Consider the following 20,873-nt stretch of genomic DNA (forward strand, 5'->3'; position numbering starts at 1 on the left):
ACAACTGGCTCCCTGGGTACTAGGACATGTTTGTTGGTTGGGGACTATGCTTTACTGAAAATGTCTAATCAGTTAAATTTAAAACTGGAAATACTTCATATGGGATTCATTTGAGCAAATGTTGACATCAGTGTCTGTGCTAGTTACCCACATAGCTGCTACAGTTGATGGAGAGAAATAGGCACCTGCAGGGCAGGATTCATCTGTTTCTAAAGCAGTTGTCTAAACCAGGGTCAGATGAACTGTGTCCTAAAATATCTATTTCTCTTTCCTAACTGGAAGTACAGTCCACATACCTCAGGCAGATGCAGGCAGCTAGTTTGTAGGCATCTGAAACGAATGGTGGACTTATTTCACCAAGCATCAAAATGATTGCAGCACCTCACTCGAGACTCAAGTAGAAACACAGGGTTTGCAAAACTGAATCCACTTTCTTCTCACTACAGCTGGAAATCTTACTTTGGAGAATGCAAATACAACTCCCAAGCCTCTATACAATCTATGTTACCAATTAAAATGAATCAAGATGCAGCCCTTATAGTTGCAGAGATAGCCTTTTAAATGCAAGCAGAATGCACGTGGGAACAACACTGTATTCCTGAGCCTGCTGGTTGATACAAAGAGGACTTCAGTGAGCTCAAGAGCATGAACAGAGCCATCAGAGGAAAATCTGCAAGACTGACAGTTTTGCTTTTCGAAAATCATTCTCCCCTAGATTCATGTCAACAGAACTGTCCCTCAGCTCCTAATCCTGGATTTAAAGGCAGCTTCCAGGAGCAGAGGGGAAGACAATAAGCCTCAGATTTCTGTTAAAACATTTTTTTTTTTTAAATTAGTGAATAAGGCAAATGAGTTCTAAAAATAGAACTTCACGGTATAGACTGCAAGTGTCCAAACCCATGACCTGGCAGAAGAGCTCATCTAGCCCTAACTGACCGGCCCCTGACAGAAGGGGAACCCTAAGATGGTCCCTTACTCCTCTCCTGCCAGGAGAGCTGTTTTGTCCCGTGAGCAGGTCACAAGAACAATCCACACAGCCACAGCTCCTCTCCCTGTTCACTTGCGATGGGTTCTCTAGGTAAACCACAGGCAGGACTGTGTCACCTTCACCAGGATGCCCGCAGCCCACTGCTGGCCACCATCTTTCTCCACGTGCTACGCGGGAAGAGAAGCATCCTGTATGCATGTTCACATCTGGGAAATATTAGACAACTACTATAGACCAACCAGCTGTGCTGTGGATGCAGGAAGTAGAGCTTTCACCAGCCTGTAGTGCAGTACAAACTGCGTGTTCCCTCCATCTGGAAGGGTTGGGCACAGGATGAAGTCTCTATTCAGACAGGAGCATTTACTAATGTAGTGATCATTTATTCCACGTGGGCTGAAACCTCTCTGATTAGGGACCATTTTCTTGTCCTGCAGTTGTACAGCACTTACGTAGCATGAGTTGCCAGCTGGGGCTCGTGAACACTGCTGTGATACAAAAATAAAATCAGCCTTATTCAGACCAAATTCCAAAGCAGAGATTGTTCAGTTGCCCACGTTCAAGATTAAATACAGAGAGCTGGGCTAACTTCTCAATTCAAAGTAAAGCAGACACTTACCTTCTCCTTCGGCAAGGACAAATAGCTATGGGGAAGCTGCTTCAGGACTCGGAAACAGTCATTTATTAAAACTGAGAGATTACACCTACCAATGAAAGGCAAGGAGACTCCAGAAACATCTCCTTCAGCACACATGAGAAACTGTCCAATCTTAACCTCCATTTCAAATGCTAATTACTTTCTAGAATGCTCACCTGAATTCTTCCTAGCTTTCACAGAGGATTTAAGAAAAAAAAAAAAAAAAACTGGCACAGAGATCTTTCCCTTTCTAAATTTATATAAATTATGTAATTGTACTTTTAAAGGACAAGTGACTAGAAGATATCTGCACAATGAACTAAGACTACATGTGACAGAGCAGGAAAAGAATAACTTTTAAAAGCACAAGAGCACTTTAAAAAAAAAAAAAACAAAAAAAAACAAAAAAAACCCAGCACTTGAAAAGATAAGGTAGAAGGCACCATAATTGCACATGTGAAAAATCATTCAAGGACAATGGGATGTATGGCAAGTTATTTTAATCACTGAGTTTATGATATACTTTAAATGATGTAAAGGACACCCAGAGCACAAGGATGGCTGCTATCTCAGAGAGATTAATGCACTAAAAAATACGTGCTTTCGTAACATAAATATCTGATAAGTTATATACATATACTGGCAGTGTAATCTAGCAGGAGGGGCTCACAGGCATTTTCTAAAGGTAAAAGCTTGTCATTGTGAAAGGATTTATTAATTATTATAAATAAAATTATGATCATGGAAGTTAAATGCCTGAAAGGATTTTGGCAAAATCATTTAGCTCTAGACTAGAACTCCAAGTGAAGCGAAAGGAAAGAGCAATTCATTTTCATATGGTAGGATTACACCTAAAATCCGGAAGGCAGCTTATATCCATTTGTATTTGGTTTTTTTTCAAATAAGTATGGGGCATTTACTCAATCGATTTTAAGACAAATGTATCTGTATTACTACACCTTTAATCAAGACTTTAGTGTAAGGCACTGTGAAGCAGAAGAAAAACAGTCCTTATGCTAAGAGTAACACAATGGTTCCCCAGCAGCAGCTCACAGGTCCACAATAAATGTTTGTAGCCTCTCCAATAAGCAAAATTAAGTGCATCTCAAATGCGAGAACAGTGATGTATGATAAATGAGGAACTCAGTCTACCAGAAACTTTGTGTCTGGCAACAATCCATCGTTCCAAAAAGGTTAGAAGCCACTGAATCAGAGTATATTACAAGAGACAGTGTGGAACAAAATCCAGAGACTGGGAGAGCACAAGGAATGAAAAAGAAAACTGCAGTCAGCCTCACCAGCATCCTAATGTAAGCACTCCCAACAGAGTGTTAAGCTCAGCCAAGAACATCCTTCCAGGGGGGGTTGGGGACCACGAGCTGATCTTCACTAGCAGCCCCGTGCTACCATCACTGTAAGCCCAACGGCTAAGCAGTCAGAAAATTGTCATCAGAAGGGTTTAGCAGAGCACAAGAGCTCAGCTGGGCCAGGCAAAGTGTAACTGCCCCCAGTTTAAAGGCAGATACAGGGAGCAATTGTGCAGTTCAGTCACGGACAGGCAGAACACCTGCAGCACAGCCAAGGAACAAACTCTGACTTTGCGCACAGCGGGCTGCGCCTTGCTCCCAACCACATCCCGCTACTCTTCAGTGCCAGTAGAACGAAAACGGCACTACACCAAACGGTGGGAGAAATCCTTCAAATCTTCATGATAAACTAAGCCTGAAGGAATGCGCATTATAGAAAGATTTAGTTTGCTGGCATGAAATCAAACGTATAAACCAAAGATTATTCACAAAGATCAAGACAACCTTCAAAGAAGCCAGAAATCCAGAGGGAGGCAAAGTATTTCCAAGTAGTTCCACTTTCCTCACACAAGCCAGGGAAGCTCAGAGACAGGGTCATAAATAATGGACTTTATTTTCATTCTTTGCATATAGTCTTGCTGGTGCACTGCCCAGTGTCATCCAGAGATGGAAGCTGATAGCAAGCCATTTTTGGATATGCAAAGATACCTTAAAAGGGACTTTTTCTTGTAATAGGCGTGCTTGGTTTCTAAAATTCAAACTCTTGTAATTTACTGATCACTTTACATAGTCTACAAGTATAAAAGCACTTCTAAAAAAACAGATTTCTGATAAGAGAAGCCTCTGTAAACTAAGAAAGGCATTTCAAGACAAAGTGGCTAAAGGCAGCCTATTCAAATTAAGGTACCTATTTAAAGTAACCAACCATTAACAAAACTCCCCTAGAGCAGAAAAAGTCACCCTTACTTCATGTCTTCAAAGGCAAGACCTGAGGATCCTTCTGAAATATATGATCTAGCTTAAGCCACAGTTAGTTAAGCCACATGGTTAGATGCTGAAATTAGTGTTCATGAAAGCAGCCCCTTCCCAGACACTCTTGCTGTGAGTCACTCCAAAAATCAAAGATTATTAACAGACTTGAGAATAGGTGCACAGAAGTGCGCAGAATAAGAGGCCTGTCTCAGGAAAGCTTGGCTTGTTTAAGCTGACAAAACACGGCCTGATAAGGGAGAGGTTCGCTGCCTGCAAATACACTTAAGGAGGAGAGCAGCAAGAAATGAGAAGAACCATTTAAACCATAGATTTGTCTCGGTGCAGAAATGAGACAAACCAGCCATGAACGCTTCTGGGCTAGAGGTCAGAAAAATCCGAGTATGGAACAGTGGAGACATGGAGCAGCCGCCAAGCGGGAAAAGTGAAAGAGGAGAAGAAAGCAGATACAGAGAGAACCTGAGAGTCCACACAAAGGGCTCCTGCCCCACATTGATCCCTCAGCAGCAGGGAGCCTTCCCTGGGACTGAGGCTTGGAAAATCAAGTTGTCCTTCCCAGCTCTGAGTTCATACATAGAGCTCAATAACTTGGTAACCAGTGATTACTGGAAGAGAAGGATTTACTTAGTTTGTTTGCTGGGGATTTTTGCTGTTTATTTCTAAAACAGAAAAGTTTTTCTTTGGACACAAACATAACCTCTGTTTTTCATCAGTTCTCCAACAGGAGAACACACAGCAGGAGCAACACACGGCAAGAAGGATCCTGTTTGGGATCCAACCTTGAGTAGCCTGTGCAGGGCAACATAAGCGACTCTCTACTCCTGCACCAGAGGTAGACAGATGTTTCATTGTAAAGATCCTTTAACATCATTATCTACACAGGGAAGGGAAGCTAACAGGTACTGAAGAATCAACATTAAAGCCAGAGAGATTAAGAGAAATTAAAAAAAAGCAGCAGTGCTCTGCAGTGGCCAGGCAGCACCGGCTGCTGGGTTATCAATCAGAGCATGTATCCTTCTTTCTACAGACCATATCCACAGGCCCCGGATTCAGCAACCCTGTCTGCAGCAAACCAAAGCCAGTAAACATAGGAAGTTAAAGGCAAAGTCACATCAACCTAGTAAGGAAGCTGCTGGAGTTCTTGCTCTCTCTCCTTCAGCAGCAGCTTACCATAAAACCATCAAAACGGGTATACTGGGACTCAGGAGAGCTTGGTTACCTTTCTGATGGTTCATCACCTACCCTTATAGTCCCACCTCTTTAGGTCAGGTTCCATCTCTTACCAGATACACACAGGGATCTCAAGGAGAACATCTACCATTAGTGGCTTAGCAATATCTGAATAACCTTCCTGGTTATAGCAGAATCCTTCCCTCCATCTTGCAATACAAGGCATTTGCTGGGAGTTGGAAGCTGTGAGAGTAAACTATCACCAAGCTGTACCATTCCTTGAAATAACAGGCTAACCCCAATGGAAGTAACCAGAAAAAATATTCAGGAACCTCAAGTAGTAAGTTTCCATAACCACTTGATTGTGTCAAAGGCCCTCACTCTCCCTCCTCTGTACACAAAGCTTCCCCTCTCTGGAAAGTGTAAAAATTCTCATGTGTGCTCAAAACTGTAATGTGAAAACAAAATTGTGTGTTGATGATCTTGAAACTGATTTAATGAAGCAGTTTCAATTCCACCCTTCCTTCCTCCCAACCCCACCCTCTCCTCGGAGAGGAAAATTTGTTTGGGTTAATAGGGAGGAAAAAAAAGCAAGCTAAAAATACCCTCCTTTTTGCCGTAAAAAAGTTAAAGCTATGAATAAACAGCCTGAAATAGGAATGCAATTAATGTGCCCACCAAATTCCTACACTGCTTTCTTGTTCAGTTCTTCAAAACATTTTCATAAGGATAAAAACACACAGACTTATTTCTGCAGAGCCAGTGGTATCCCAGAACCTGCTTCCTTGCAGGTAAGTTAACCGGCTTTGCCAAAGGGAGGAACAGGTTATGAGACTGGATGAACCAGAGGTATAATCCAAGATTGTTAAGTACCAGAATATTTGAGCAATATCCTTGCATCCAAGGAACCAATATGAAAAAAAAGAGTCAAGAAAAACGCACCAAGAGAACACAGAAACATTTCTGTTGTTTCCCTTTAGACAGACAAATTGCATTATCTCCTAAAACCTACCTTCCCACTAAAAAGCACTCAAGCTATTATCCCTATCTTAAACCCAAGTCACATCTGTCCCTGACAGCAATAGCTGTCAACACTGAAAGAGCAGGGTGATCAGCCATCCTTTTCACCCTGGGCTGGGAGCCAAAGGAAGGTTGGCTTACGTACTTGCAGTGCAGAGCCAAACAAACTTCTTTAATTTATTCTGTTCCCTATGCTACACCATTAGCAAGCAAGCAAATCAAGCCCCAGGGAGTATCCTTGCAATCTGAATATTTGAACCCTAACTTGATTTTACCCTACTCTTTTTCCACTGTATGGCCAGCAAGATTCAGGTACTGCCGTAAGTCATGAGTACTACCCCATCAACACAGACAGAAGCCTCTTGGCAGAGTTGCCTCCCATTCCCATATTCCCAGTCTCCCGTAGGATGAGGCATCACAGCGTGCTGCCATGGAGTGCTGTAGACACTGCTATGATGCCTAATACAAGTTACATTTTAAAAACGAAAATCACCTCACTCCTCTTACAGCAGACGAGCCCTCTGGAAGGAGAAAGGAAATGCCTCACTTTCATCTCCGAGTTCAGAGGGAATGTTTTATAGCTGTCAATCCTATCAAGATCCTATTCACTGACACACCAGGGACAACAACTATTTGGAGGTAGGCTGTGCAGCGATGAAATAGCCAGGCTCTGAAAAGAACTTCACCCAGTGACATTTGGAAAGCAAGGTAAAAGGCTTTCCTGCGACCCTAAGGTAAACGCTGAAAGCCAGCATGCAACAGGCAGGCCAGCAGATGTGACTATGTAAGGCAAAGCCTCGAGAGGAGCAAAGCAGCACCTGCTACTGGAAGCCCAGGTGAGGGACATGAAACCCAAACTGTTTGCAACCTCTGGTGTCCCAGGTCCAAGCAAGCACTTTCACCCAGAGAGGTGAGACATATTCAGTGTGGGACAGTGGATGCTCACACCGCAGTATCACAGGCATGGCACATAACCCTGCATTTCACACACACACACACACACACATGCTCTGTCTCATTTGGGCTGCTGAAAAGACTTCAAGGATACTATTTGAGCTGTGCAGAAATATTAGAGAAAGACATTGCGGTTAATACTCATGTTACTGCTTCAGCCACTGCAGCATTCACTGGCTGTGTGTTTACCCTCAGTTCCCATCCAATATGGAAAGCGTCCTTTTAACAGAAAAGGAAACTGGCACAGAGACCAAGTCATGCTACTGAATCCTCAAAGGGAATCTGCAAGCAGTCCAGGGAGCTGAAACTGGACTTGCAGAGCTCTAAAATTAGCCGCCAGATCATTCTCCTTTCAACAAGCATAGCAGCTAGAATGCGCTTGTACAGCTTACTCTGAAAGTCTGGTGGCTAAACAAAAGAACAAGGAAGTCAGAGCAGAAAGTCAAGGTTAAACTGCACCAGCACGGCTGCATGTCCAGCATCTACCACGCATCCAGAATCACTCCAGGGCTGACCTGCTCCCCGGGGAGCCTTGCTCAGGCAGTACAACTGCAGGCTCCTGCCTTCTCAAGGGTGCAGTAACCAAATGTTACAGCGCAGAAGAGGCCCTTGCCATCACTCATCTGCAACCTCACCCTTCGCTGCCAGCTAGTTTTAACAGACGCAAGCGGAAGCGGCTTCCATGGATTCACCTTTCTCAGGGCGCTGTAAAGAATCAGAAGGGAAGGGACATTGACTCAAGAGAAATAGAAAACTGGCTGAAGTCTGTGGAAGCTATCCTGCATTTGATCCGAAAGCCAAAAACCTCAAAAGGCAGCCTAAGCTGTTTCTTTGGAGAAACACAAAGTCTCGGGCTCCTTTATAGCACTCAGGTCAGTGTAGCTCAGATTGTGCATGCAGTCACTGTTCCCAGTGACACCCCTTCACAATGACTCTCTTAACAAAACACCCACAATCACTACAAATGATTTGTCAGGAATGATAATTGATATAAACAACCATTTCTTTGCCACAGCCAGTGGATTCAGCCAAATATCTGTCCATGCACCAAGAAGCTTCGCCTTTGAGCAGTGTTCTCCTGCCAGCTGACACAGGACACATCTCATTTAAACCCCTTCTCCTTCCTGCATTTTACCCAGCCAAAATTCATGACCCACAGTAAGATCCATCCATCAGGGAAAATGCCAGCAGGCAAGATCAAGGATCTAAGTGAATAACAGGGCGGGGGGGGGGGGGGGAGGACACCTCTGTGACACGATCATGCTACCTTCAGACACAATCGTGCTGCCTTCAGCAGAGGCAAAGCTCACTTGCAGAATTACTAGAGGACCTCATAGGAGAGTACAGAGACCGAGCTCCTGGCTTTTTAGCTTTTTAGTAACTGAAACGGTCATTTCCGCACAATACTAAATCAGAAGGAAATAAGGGCCAAGCTAACCACCTCAATACAATGCTTAGTTCTCTATCACACCAGCACCAAGTGATTTACACTTGGTCACGCAGAAGCAAATAAAAGTTGAGAAATCTTGGTCACAACGATCAGGAGCCACAGTGGTAATGTAAGGTACAATTATGGCCTTGGTCAATATTCCTAATATATAAAATACACGTCTCAGGGCATGTCTGCAGCACTGGAAGCGGTCTTCCAGCTGAACAGTTGTTTTTAACTTCAACCCAGCCTCACTTTAACTACTTTTGATTAAAACAATTACTTTCACTCAATATCCAATTTCTGACAGGTATTTCTCTCTACATATGTTGCAAGCTGGCTCTCTCCTTCCAGGCAAAACGACAACAGCTCACTAGAAGCAACCTTTCTTATTTTACAAGTCATATATAATTTATACAGCCGTAATATCAACAAAGACTAGAAATATAAATTGTGTCCAATTTTCTTTTATATACCCTTTCAACAGATTTTGGGGCCTTTTCCTTTTGAAGTATTGCTTCCTCCTGCTATTGCCATTAGTTCTCAGGAGAATTAGTTACCTGAGCAAAACTACCTCCCTTAGGGGAAACCCCAAAAACCAAAATTGACACCACATACAGTTAAATGGCATTGAATGTTAACAAGTGTCCTATACTCCCTTAAGCACACAACTTTTTTTTTTTTATTATTATTCATTAAGTCCTCAAGTTTTCCTCAAAACAAACACTTGCACATGCATAGATTTGCTCCTGCCCTCCTAGTCTTGCAGACGGATTCCACACAGGAGATACATGACTGACATATTAAGCTCTCCCACAGAGCACAAGACAGGTAGATAGTTGTCTGAAAACCAGAGACAATTTTGCTTGTTTCAAAGGGTGCAAAATACCAATATCCACCAAATGCAGTTTTCTGAGTCATTGGCAAAAGAGAATTATTGACAAAAGAATCACAGGCAAGTTACATGGAAATTCACAGGTAGCTGGTAGGAGTAGGGAAGCATTTTCTTCACTGTGTTTCTTTTAGGTAGAAATTAAGAGTTTGAGGGAATGGGGTTTTTCAAGAGTTTTCATTTAGTATCCAAATAGCACTGAATTAGCTAGCTGACTTACACTGCTGAGAAAATGCCATCCTCTCTTTTTAAGATTATACCTAGGAACAGACTCGGGAGCACTCCAGCACTGAGACACCCTCTCCTTTCACCTGCCACTGCCTATGACCAGATGCCACACATGTACGATGTGTTCGCTTCTGGCACTCTGAACGACTAAGGAAGTTTAATCTTCCTCACCCAAGCAGTAATTCTCTTTCCTCTTTTTATTTAAATAAGTTTTTCCTTCTGAAGTTGTGCTCAGAAACAAAATATTTTGTCCAATTCTCATCTTGGCTATTATAGGATAAATAACCAGAACACACACTCAAAGCACATAGCCATCTGTCATCCCACCGTCACAAGGTCTGCAAGCGGCCAGAAGGGTTTGCAATACTGAGCTCCCAGTATGAGCTTTTGGGGGCACAAGGGGGAAGGTATGTATCTATTTGGCTTGGGATTGGTAAATCAAATATTTTTACAGCAGAAAGTGAACTGACAAAGTATAAAAAAGAAAAATATTGTTACCACAGGTTACAGCTAACAAACCCTCGCTGGGGAAAACAGAGGGCATGTAGGAAAAACTCACTGTGACTGGTGGTGTTGCAGATGACACACAAGATGCCGTTGGAAGTGGCTTTTGATCTACCACAGCAAGAACAGCTAGCCCTTCAGCGATGCCACTGCAAGACACAAACCAACAGATTCATGAGCAAAACAAGCAGGTAGTGATCAGGAGTCACTTCAGGAACAGACTTTTCAATCCAGTATTACAGTTCAATTTCACAGCCCCCTTCCCCTCCCCTCTGTACATTCCCACACACTCTTCAACCTCAGTGAAGTTTGTTACCAAAATAAAACTCAGGTCACCAAATAAAGATGGACTTATTGGAGAAAATACCTTCTGGCATATTTTCAAAACAGAATTTTTAAAAATCATTTTAAATAGGTGACTTTTTCTCATTGAATCCACGCACAAACTAACAAAGTAAGGGTGAACATGCAATGGCAATAGATTAAGGCATGCTGGGCTTGCAGAGGAAAGTCCAGGTAAAGAGTGCCTATGGGACAGCACCCTGTAATTTATGGTCCATCAGCACCTCAAGAAACAAGCTTTATTGCTACCAGGGAACAACACACACAGAAAACATTCAGAAGAGAGCACAAACTTATGTTTCCTATGCAGGGAGAAGGCCATGGCCAGGGAGAGTAAAACTGATAAATATTTCTAATCATTCAAGTTTCTGAGACTGACAAATGCCAACAAAGCAATCTCAGCTGGTGGAAGCATTTTATGCAACAAATACCCACAAATGAAAAGCACCTTCTGCTGGGAGTGGTCAAATTACACGAAGTGATGCTGCACAGGGAAAAGTAAGGTTATAGCTGTACTCAAATGCATAGCAACATTCAAACATATGATCGACCAAGAGTTTAGTTCTACCTAAAGAAGCAACGGTAAGGTCTGTCGTGTAGACAAACTTTTCCAAACAACAAAAAAAAAAAAAAAAAAAACCCAAAAACAACCCCTTCCCTTTTCCATGGCAGCTTTGTCATTACAGTGGATGAGAAATCACAACACTGTTTTGTGCCACAAGATTTTTTGCTAGTGCATACATCTCATTAGCATTGTTTGGAATTGCAGATATATTTTAGTTAAGTACAATGTAATTAGGCCCACTGGAAATTGCTTAGGATTAAAAAGCCAAGGCCTGCAAAAGAACTATGACATCCTTACTGACCACAGACCGAGACTGCAGTTTATTTACCCATTTGAAAGACATTTTGTCTATAGATCAACCATGCCTGATTTCCCATAGTGTGACTCCTGGTTTTTGTTGTGGTTGGTTGGGTGGGTTTTTTAATCTTGCTATTTCAGGTGCTTAATGACACTAATTTCCAGATGGTCTAGAAATCTAGCACAACAGAAAGCAGGCTACATCCCTGTTACGTGCAGGAGTGTTCTGTCTGACATTTCGCTGCCACATAAATCAAGCAGTCCCCAAAGGAGGATCAGCAATGCATTCCCTAAACATTGCTTTATTTTGGTTTTTCTAAACCAAAGAACTAAGAAAGTAGATATTGAGTGTTTCTTGAGAAGAGAGAGCTGCCTCATGATTTTTAGTTTGTTTTTTTTCCCCCTGAACTTGACAAATACCAGAAGCAACATCACCTTTTAAGGCAAAAGGCAGCTGAAAGCTAAATCCTTCTTTTAAGCCAGAGTGACTCATAACAGCAAAGGTTCTTCCTAGAAAAACAAATTCCACCATGAAGCGAGAAGCTAGAAGCCTTGGTTTTAACAACGCAAACTAATCCTTTACCCAAGAATTTTGTGGGCTGGTATTAACTGGTTCAGCAGGTGCTCTTGGCTACTGCGAACAAGCTAGACAGACTACTGGCCTGACCCAGTCCTACAGTCCATTTGCATGCCTAGAGAGTACAGTAAACACAAGCACAGATGCACAGGAACGCATTTCTTGCCTTATCTTTTCTATAGGAATGCAGGAGGAAGTCTGTACTTGAAGCTGTATCTACACTGCAGTCACACATGCTTTCAACACAGTTGACAACCAGCTCAAGAGATAAGGCAGAGGAGATACAGAAGCACACACGACCTCCAGTGAGCCTGTGTAGTCATGTATAACCCAGTACCGTCATACCTTCATCACGCCTGTTAACGGTAACGAAACCTAGGTCACGTACAGCTACTCAGGCTGCAATCCTGCCTCCTGAAGCAGGGCTTGTCACTGCCATCGGAAGAGGCAGCATTACACTAATGAGAGGATGGGATCTCGGTGGGCTGCATCAAAATCTACTCTTTGAATCTAGAAGACATCCAAAATCTTCCTCTGAGTATCTTAGTCACGGCAGAAATTTCCTTTGACCTGCCCAACACATGAGCCCAGGCAACCACACTTCCAGCAAAGGAGGTGCTGGCACCCCAGCAAGGAGGCCAGGGCCCCACTTCCCTCCCCACACACGACCTGCTGTATAACCCAGGCAAAACATTTTGTCTACTTGTGTCACTTTCGTTCTCAGGTTGATTTTTTTTTTTTTTTTTTTTGTCTGCTCTTTTGACCAGGGATCATCTTTTACAAGATGTTTATGTCTATTTATCATGTGTTGCTGCGCACAACAGGGCCTCTAAGCATCAACTTTAATATCAACAGGAATGTCAGCTGGAGTGTAACTGCAATTAGTGCTACAAGGCTCACCTCAAACCCATCTACACCAGACATCTCGCTCCAGAGACCAGAGGCATGTGTTTACTCTTTCTGCCCTGGCTTGTGTCAAACGCTTCCTGACTCTGGCATGCCCCACACAACCTAGAGTCCATCTCAACAAGAAATCTCTGACAACTCCCAACCATTTAGGAGATTGTTTTCAGGCTAACTTCACAGGTTCTTAAGGGGGAAACTACAGCTTAGCAAGAGAGGATGAACTGAGTCCTAATGCCTAAATTCACACCAAATAAAGACCTGTCAGACAACTCAGCTTTACAGGAACTTGGAAGGCATGAGTCCCATTCTCTGATTTTCTTGCTTTGAAACACCTGGACTTGCTCTCCCCACTCCTGCATTCGCCTTTAGTGAAGCCATGTTGGCTGTCACCGATCACTTCTCTGTTTTCCATGCGCCTTAGCACAGTTTTCAGGAGGATCTGCCCCATAATCTTGCCAGGCACAGAGGGAAGACTTACTGTACCGTTAAAGGCAAAGAGTGAACTTGGCAGTTAGGAGACACTTAGTAACATGCTGTGCTAATATTGCCTGAGTTTTCACACTTCTAAGCCAAATCAACAATTTTATATTTTTTTCTTTCCCCTTCAACCAGAAAATACCTTCCCCCTCCTTCTTTTGAGACAACATCCATAATGTGACAAACACCAAGCTGCACCTGTTTGGGCAGCAATCCCAAAGAAACAGAACCATTATCAACAGAGATCTCATCAGCGGCGTTCAATGGGGATGCCAAATAGGAGGAAAGGCTTTGCTGCATGTGTCTTCCCACGAGGCGTTACAAGGTGACGTCTTTCTGCCAGTGCTCTTGTAAATACCCAGGGCTAAATACGACAAGGGACCTATAGCAGGTAGCAGGGAATTGCCCTGATTTCTATCGCCACGGCACACAGGATGTGTATGTGTAGAACTACTCAACTTCCCTGTCTTGAAGGGAACACACAGAAATTCCTGGAGCCACACAGATCAGGCATCGCCACCTCCACTGGTGGCAAGGGACATTTTTCAATCTCTGCTCAGCTTTCAACTAATGCAACTATAACAGGAAATTTACTGACTGCCTGTACTCTTGCATTAGCAGACAGTACCTGTAACAACAACAACAAAATGCTATTTTGTGAAATCCTACTAAACACAAGAGGCTGTGGAAAGTACATTTTAAAGCAGATCTGAACACTGCTTGCTCTTGTTTTTAAGAGAAAAATACCAAAAAGAAAAGTCAGCAAGTTTCATCTTTGCACCACCACCCACCAGTTTCCCACCCACCCCCACTTTTTCATTTAATTTATTTTTAATTAAGGTAACATTGTATTTATTGTCCACATGCTCTCCCCTCAAACAGAACTCCATTTGACAACTTGCAATCATATTTTAAGTCACCTCCTTCAACTCCTGTTCCTTGATGTAAGTCTCCTCACCCTCAGAAAAGGCTACAACTCTCCTGCCATGCCCATACCCGTCACCATGTATGCAAAACTCAGCAAATCTGCCAGATAAACTATCCAGCTGACACCTGCACAATACTCAATACCTGAATGACCCTCTTGGATTCCCCATGCAAGTTATTTATATATATAAAAAATGTATTATATATAAATATATATATTATATATATGTAAAAAAAACATAGAGGAATATATAAATAGTTACTCCCTTCCCACTCCTATTTTATTATGATTTTCTGAACTATATGCTATTCTTATCTTCCTTACATCAGCATTAAACCTGACAGCCATATTCCTGCAACACGTACTTCACCCCTGTCTCTGAAAACCACTGGACTGATTTTACTCTTTGGAGTTATTCTTTACAAAGTCCAGAACAGCACACATGCGTATCACCTCTTAAACTGATGAGCACATGTAACTTCGATCAGAGTTCATGCAACAGCAGATCACAACTCAAAGCCTCTGCCCAAAACATCCACTTGCACTCTGCATCCCTTGCGTGAGCTTGACAGGGTATTGTTAAATATTTGCATCCTGTGCTTCTGCTCAAAAAGGCATCTACACTCAGCACTTAGCACTGAAAGCTGCAAGATCTGTGATCCTCCTTTGGCTGCTCCCAAGTCTCAGCCTGACCTGTGAGGAGGTTCCCTCTTCTCCTGTAGAGGAGCTTTGACTTTTCTCAATTTTATTCCCAGAGCACAAAGATGAGGCTTTAAGCTCTTACATACCCTGGGGATTCTAGATGGAATCAGCAACACGAACAACCCATCCTCTGGGTAGGATGAGACTGTCCCAATGCAGCCTGAGAAGGCAGCTACTCCTCAAAGCAGGTAAACCTAAAAGGGAAGCTGAAACACAGCAGATTCCTAGAAGCCTCTCTGCATCAGCCGTTGCTTTCCATCATCGTCATCTAACTCTCAATGTCTGCCTCTGTCTCTAATGTAACTAGGTCCCAAGATCCGTGCTAACTTGTTAAATAAAATAGGTTACTTTGAGACCAGAAATAGAGGAGTTTTAATAATGATGTGAAATCCAGAGTGTTGCACTAGGCAATTTATTTAGGTTTCCAGCCATGACCACTCTTACTGCGGCTTGTGAGAGTCGGGCTGAGGAGTTCTGCGAACACCCAGCACTGGACGTACAACCAGAAATAACAGCACCAACTCAAACAGTCACTTGGGGCACAGAGCCACCCCATCTCAGCTACCACAGCAGCAAGCAGAGAGGTTCTTCCTCCGTGGGACATGCTACCTCTCACCAGAGAGCACGGCAGCAGCTCCCGCAACACCCCTCTGCACCTGCCAGAAGGGAGAGGCTGCCTGGTGCTGACTGTTCATTCATAATTCAGGCACTATTATGACCTGCTCTAATAATTTAATAGTTTTAATGTTCAGCATTAAGATGAAGCGAGTGGAAGTCTGAAATATGAAACTTTGATTAAGGTCAGCAGCTTTAAACTTGGCTTCCATTTTTAGGTGTTATGCCTGAAAAAGGGCTGATTCCCCCTGCTTAATAACTATGAAAACATATAGGTGTTTAGATTAAAATATCCCATACACTGAAGTTCAGCATGCAAATTTGTTAAGGAAAATACATCACCACTCATCGAACTAAGCAGTGACGCAATAAATTATACATTTACCCAAGTTTCAATTTTTACCATTTTTAAATGGATGAATGATGGATTTCTTTTTTCCTAAAGTCAAGGTGGGGGGTGTGGGAGGGGGTTGTTTGTTTCTTCTTTTGTTTTGCTGTGGTTTTTTGTTCATTTGTTTAACTTTTAATGTCAAGCTGTCCTCAGAAGAAAATTAAAACCCAATTAAAATCTGCAGAAACAGCATTTATTTACTATCTAAACTGCCCCAAACTTGATAGCTCCCTAATAGAAGGAAGTGGGTTTAACAAACTTTACATTTGAAATTGTTTTTAAAATAGGATTGTCTACAGTGAAAGAAAGGAAACGTGACTGGTTCTACCAGAATAGAGTATCTCACCATCTTTCATTTAGTCTTTCCTCAGTCCTCCCCGGTCCAAGCTATAAGGTATTCTCAACTCCCAGCCTCACACCTTCACAAGTTACCCCATACCCATCACGGAACTGATAGAGCTGTAAAACTTAAATAACAAATATTCTCCCTACACCTGCAGAACAGGCTACTGCTCTCACAGGTTATCCTGACACTGCAGAACTCTTTTTCCAGACAATTAAGCCATCGATTTCCTGTGGTTCAAACACTTTCATTTTCCTTTAAAGCCCTAGCAAAACCTGCACTGGTAAATACTTTTTAATTTAAGTAGTATTAAATGGTATGGGAAAGTTTAAATCCTAACCCATTTTATCATTATTTCAAATTCACCACTGAAGAGGTTTCTTTCCAGAGAACACACTTCATTTCGTATATATAATTACACACACACACACACAAATATAGACATACGATACTTGCCCAGTGATTCTTAAAACTGTTGCAGGGCTTTTGGAAACACAGGGAGGTTTTAAAATACAACAGGTACTTAGCTCCTGAAATACATCCTCAGTGGACATAGCCAACTATCCCTCACTGTAAGCCTTTAAGTAGAGATTGTAGGTATTTTCTAAAGGAGTGACTCCAATTCCCAAAGAGCTGATACATCTCTTATCACAATATTGCATGCATTTGTTCCTGTGTCATCGTTATAAGCGCAAGAAGGACTATTATTCCCATGCTGCGACGGGCATGGACCTGAAACACTGTTAAGGCAGGCAACTCCAGCAACAGCAGGATCCTCCCCACTCTCCAAGCTCCCCCTGAGCAAGGCTAATGCAGCACTGCCCGAGCTAGCTGATGGTTTACTAGCTAGATCCAGGGTCACACCACACTGTGACAGAGACCCGGCTAATACTGTGGTATGACAGTGAGTCACAGCAACACTCCAAGCTGCCCTGGTAAATGTCATCCCTGAGCAAGTGTTCAGAAACACCTGTGGAGAAGCAAGACAGGAGAATCAGCCAGTGTAGGCAAAGGACATCTTGGTGGTAACAACAGTTTACATGACATTTAATTTCCTACCTCGATCAATCAAATGAAGCACTTAAGGACACAGCACTAAGTTTTCACGTGCTGTAATTTCTGCAAAGCACTCATCTTTTTATTTGTTTTGTGGGGGTTTTTTTCTTTGAAAGCTTTTCAGCTTTTCCTTTTAAGCCAGTGACTTAAAATGACTGTTATGTTAGTTTTGTTGCTGTGGATACACCAAGACACCTGTTTTGCTCCCAGAAAATCTCTGAGGCAGCAAACTATAACACACAATTTTTACCACGGTATTTCCGGGCAGAAGATACACCTATCCTACCTTTGCCCTTTGTGGTAACTGCACAGAATTAAAACAACATATTCTCAATTTTGAGGCACGTCTAGATCATTTGCTCTCGCAAACCAGCCATGCAAAAACCACAAACCAAGTAAGTTTTCCACCAGGTTGTAGCAGCTCCCACTTCCTCCCTGATCTTCCATCTGGCCACAGAGTAACTGGACCTGGCCACAGGCCCCCATGCTGGCAGAGCAGCCCCGTATCAGCTGCTAAGCATCTCAGCCAGCTATCACAAAACAACATTCGCTTCCTGCGCCAGAATCGCTGAAGCTATGGCAGGCACTTTGTGGCACATGACAAGCCTCTGTGCAGTAATTTAAGAGCACTGGTGTTTGGCAGCATCGGACCACTGGATGTGACCTAGTCAGTGGGTGAAGCAAAGCACAACTCGGATCTAGCTGGGCCGGGACAGCAGCATTCACATTGTCCAAAGAGCACTTCACTTTGACAAGCGTTGCTCTAAGCAAATTTCTGACAGTCTTAACTGCTGGATTTCCCCACCGACTGGCAGGCCCATGTCAGGGATGACCACTCACATTCAGTTTGCTTCCAGCCAAACCCCTTTAGACACCACCTACGCCCCCCCCTCTTGTCACAGAGCATCCCCAGGACTTCCCACCTGCTGCCCTACCCTTCTCACGTGCTGCAAAAATTTGGATGCCTTAGGTAACACTCTCAAACACATAGCCCCAGTGACAAGACGAGAGGCTCGTTACAGGACAACTGCACAGAATACATCGAAAATTTATTTGTGATCTATACAAGAGTCAAGTTATCACCTTTCAGGCAGCATCAGTAACAGTTTCCAACTCATACTCATTTGCAAAGTTGAGAAAGCATCTAAACCAGTACCTAGGTACTAGTATCTTTAGTATAGATACCTAAACAACCATACTAATTGCTGGTACCTCCAACACCTTTCCCTCTGGAGAAGGGCTTAAACTCCTTTATTTGATGGATTGTTAGCACCACTAAGCCTCGGGAAAAATAAACGCAGCTCACGAAGAGCCAACACTGCATACTGTGTTTAAGTCCTGCTGTAGAAATAAAGGTTGGCTTCAACCACTGCAAATATTTTGCAATATTTTACACTGAAGTCAAGAGACCCTCAATGGCTTTAAATCAATATCTTTAAGTTATTTGGAGGTTTCTGAAAGTTTTGTGCCAAGTCAGTTACAGTAATGCCACATCGCACCGTATTAATTAGAGCAGCTTGACAGCAGATGCAGTTCCTTACCTACGCTCTAGATCCCTGTTATACAGGCAAAGCTGTTATCAAAGGGACTGGAGTCTTCACTTCTCTGCCCCTCAGTTCTCACACTCAATAGAGACAACACTCCAACTAACTTGTCCATCTTGAGACCAAAATCTGCCCTTTGATAGCAGAAGTCATCTATCACAATACTTATTCACTATGTCTAGTTCAGGAAGTTTCTGCTTTTGTTTGGGGCAGACTGGGCAGTACAGCATACAAATAATTACCTGCTTACACCTAACAAAAACGAGGGAAAACAGGTAAAATTATACATATATCATATATATCTTTGTATGTATATATATAAAAATATGGGGAAAAAAAAAAATCAAAGCTCCATACAGGTTTGTAACAAGATAGGGAGCCCATCTTGGAGCTTCAGAAATTTATAATGACACAAAGTATCCATCCCCAGGAACATCCAAATTTAAAGCATTTCACTTTGATTGTCCTTCTGTCTTGTGGTTTGCTACAATCACACAAGAGTTGGTCCAGCAGATTAAATGCTACAGGTGGAGATTAAATTTGCAGGGATAACAGCTGTTCACTGGCCACTGGTATTCTAACAGCATTATAGCTAACCAGCGTATTTCTTGTTAGAACCACACCAGGCCCGCAAGACAATAACGACTGTAATGTCTTTCTTTACCTCTCCTCGGCAGTTTCTGCCATCTGCCTTTGCTCTTCTGTCTCACCTTCAGCCTGGCACAGTCTAAAACTGCTCTGTAGTTTATACTTCATCTGCAATATTTACTTTGTACAGCTAGTGGCTGATGCCCATACGTGACAACTAGCATGCACTGCTCTAATGAAGACAAAACGCCTCTCAATTCAGAACCCAAAAGCAAGCAAGCCCCTTACAGAAATGTCTGCTCATACAGCACTGTAATCGTCACTGATGCACCAGGACTGTCCAAAGCCCAGGAGTTAGCTGGTCCCTGCCCTGAGCTGATGGCCAACCAAAACACATATTTAATTTTCAACTAAGAAATGCTGCTGTTGCTACCTACAGTGAGACTATACTTAAGAAATATGCCATGGCTGTATCAAAACTTTGCATCGCTTATAAATAAACTCCTGCTATGAAGATAACATCTTCTCACTCCTGGTGTGCTTTAATATTAGGCAGTCCAAGGGAGGATAAGGCAGAGCAACAGTACCTCACAGCTGGATGGGAAGAAGAGCCGAAAGTCAGCTACAGCAAGTCAAGCAAAGCCTGGAACAGGCTGGAAGAAAGTAATTCCTCATTATGGGTAGGCTGTGACGTACAGGTTGACAAAAGTTGCTAATGTTCTACAGAGCAGGAGAGAGGCTTAAGAAACAACACCCAAATTTAGAAATTGTTTCTTGTACCCGGCCCATGATTTCCACGATATGAATGCTATAATATTCCCAACACTAAGCCAGGTGCATGATTTCATCTCCAGTCAATGCAAATCCAGACAGCAGTTCTACTCCGTTTCCTTTCTATACCTTAATCTCTCAGTGTTGGTGACTTGTATCAATTACTACCTTTCCCACTTCCTTCCACTTCCCTGCAAATATGATTAAAGACCCCTACAATTACATGACAGTTCCTGATACAGGGAATATATCCTGACACACAAACATACATAATAGCTGTGTCCCCCCTGCACCTCTCCATCTGGAGCAAAATCCAACCCCTGCGGAAGGTGAGGAGGCAAAGTGTGGGAAAAGAGGAGGATGAGTCTCAGAAGAACTTGGAAGAGATCCTCCTTCCTAGCAAAGACAGCACACGTCAGTCCAGCACATTAACAAAGCTACCTCGAGCTGCCCCTCAGCCCTTCAGACCTGCCATGCTCATTAGCACACGGGTTTCTCAGGTGGGGGGAAATGCATGAAACTGCCCCCAGTTCCACGACGGAAGGCCAGTTTATACAGAGTAATGATCTGGTTCAACATACCCAAAGAACTGATGTACTCACTAGTTATCCTAAAGAACAGGATATTACAGTAAATTATGACAGCTGATGCGTGT

The 20,873-nt window shown here is 42.9% G+C and overlaps 1 protein-coding gene across 4 annotated transcripts in view; it reads right to left on the bottom strand.

Annotated features, from left to right (window-relative positions):
• Window positions 1-20,873, bottom strand: part of TSPAN4 (tetraspanin 4) — a 443,813-nt gene that overhangs the window by 362,942 nt on the left and 59,998 nt on the right. For all 4 annotated transcript variants that reach the window (XM_037401841.1, XM_037401844.1, XM_037401843.1 and 1 more), the window contains one exon: window positions 10,172-10,265. The gene's annotated coding sequence lies outside the window, so the exon portion shown is untranslated. The remainder of the gene's footprint in view (window positions 1-10,171; window positions 10,266-20,873) is intronic.

This window comes from Falco rusticolus, chromosome 10 (assembly GCF_015220075.1).
Source record: "Falco rusticolus isolate bFalRus1 chromosome 10, bFalRus1.pri, whole genome shotgun sequence".
Taxonomy (NCBI): domain Eukaryota; kingdom Metazoa; phylum Chordata; class Aves; order Falconiformes; family Falconidae; genus Falco; species Falco rusticolus.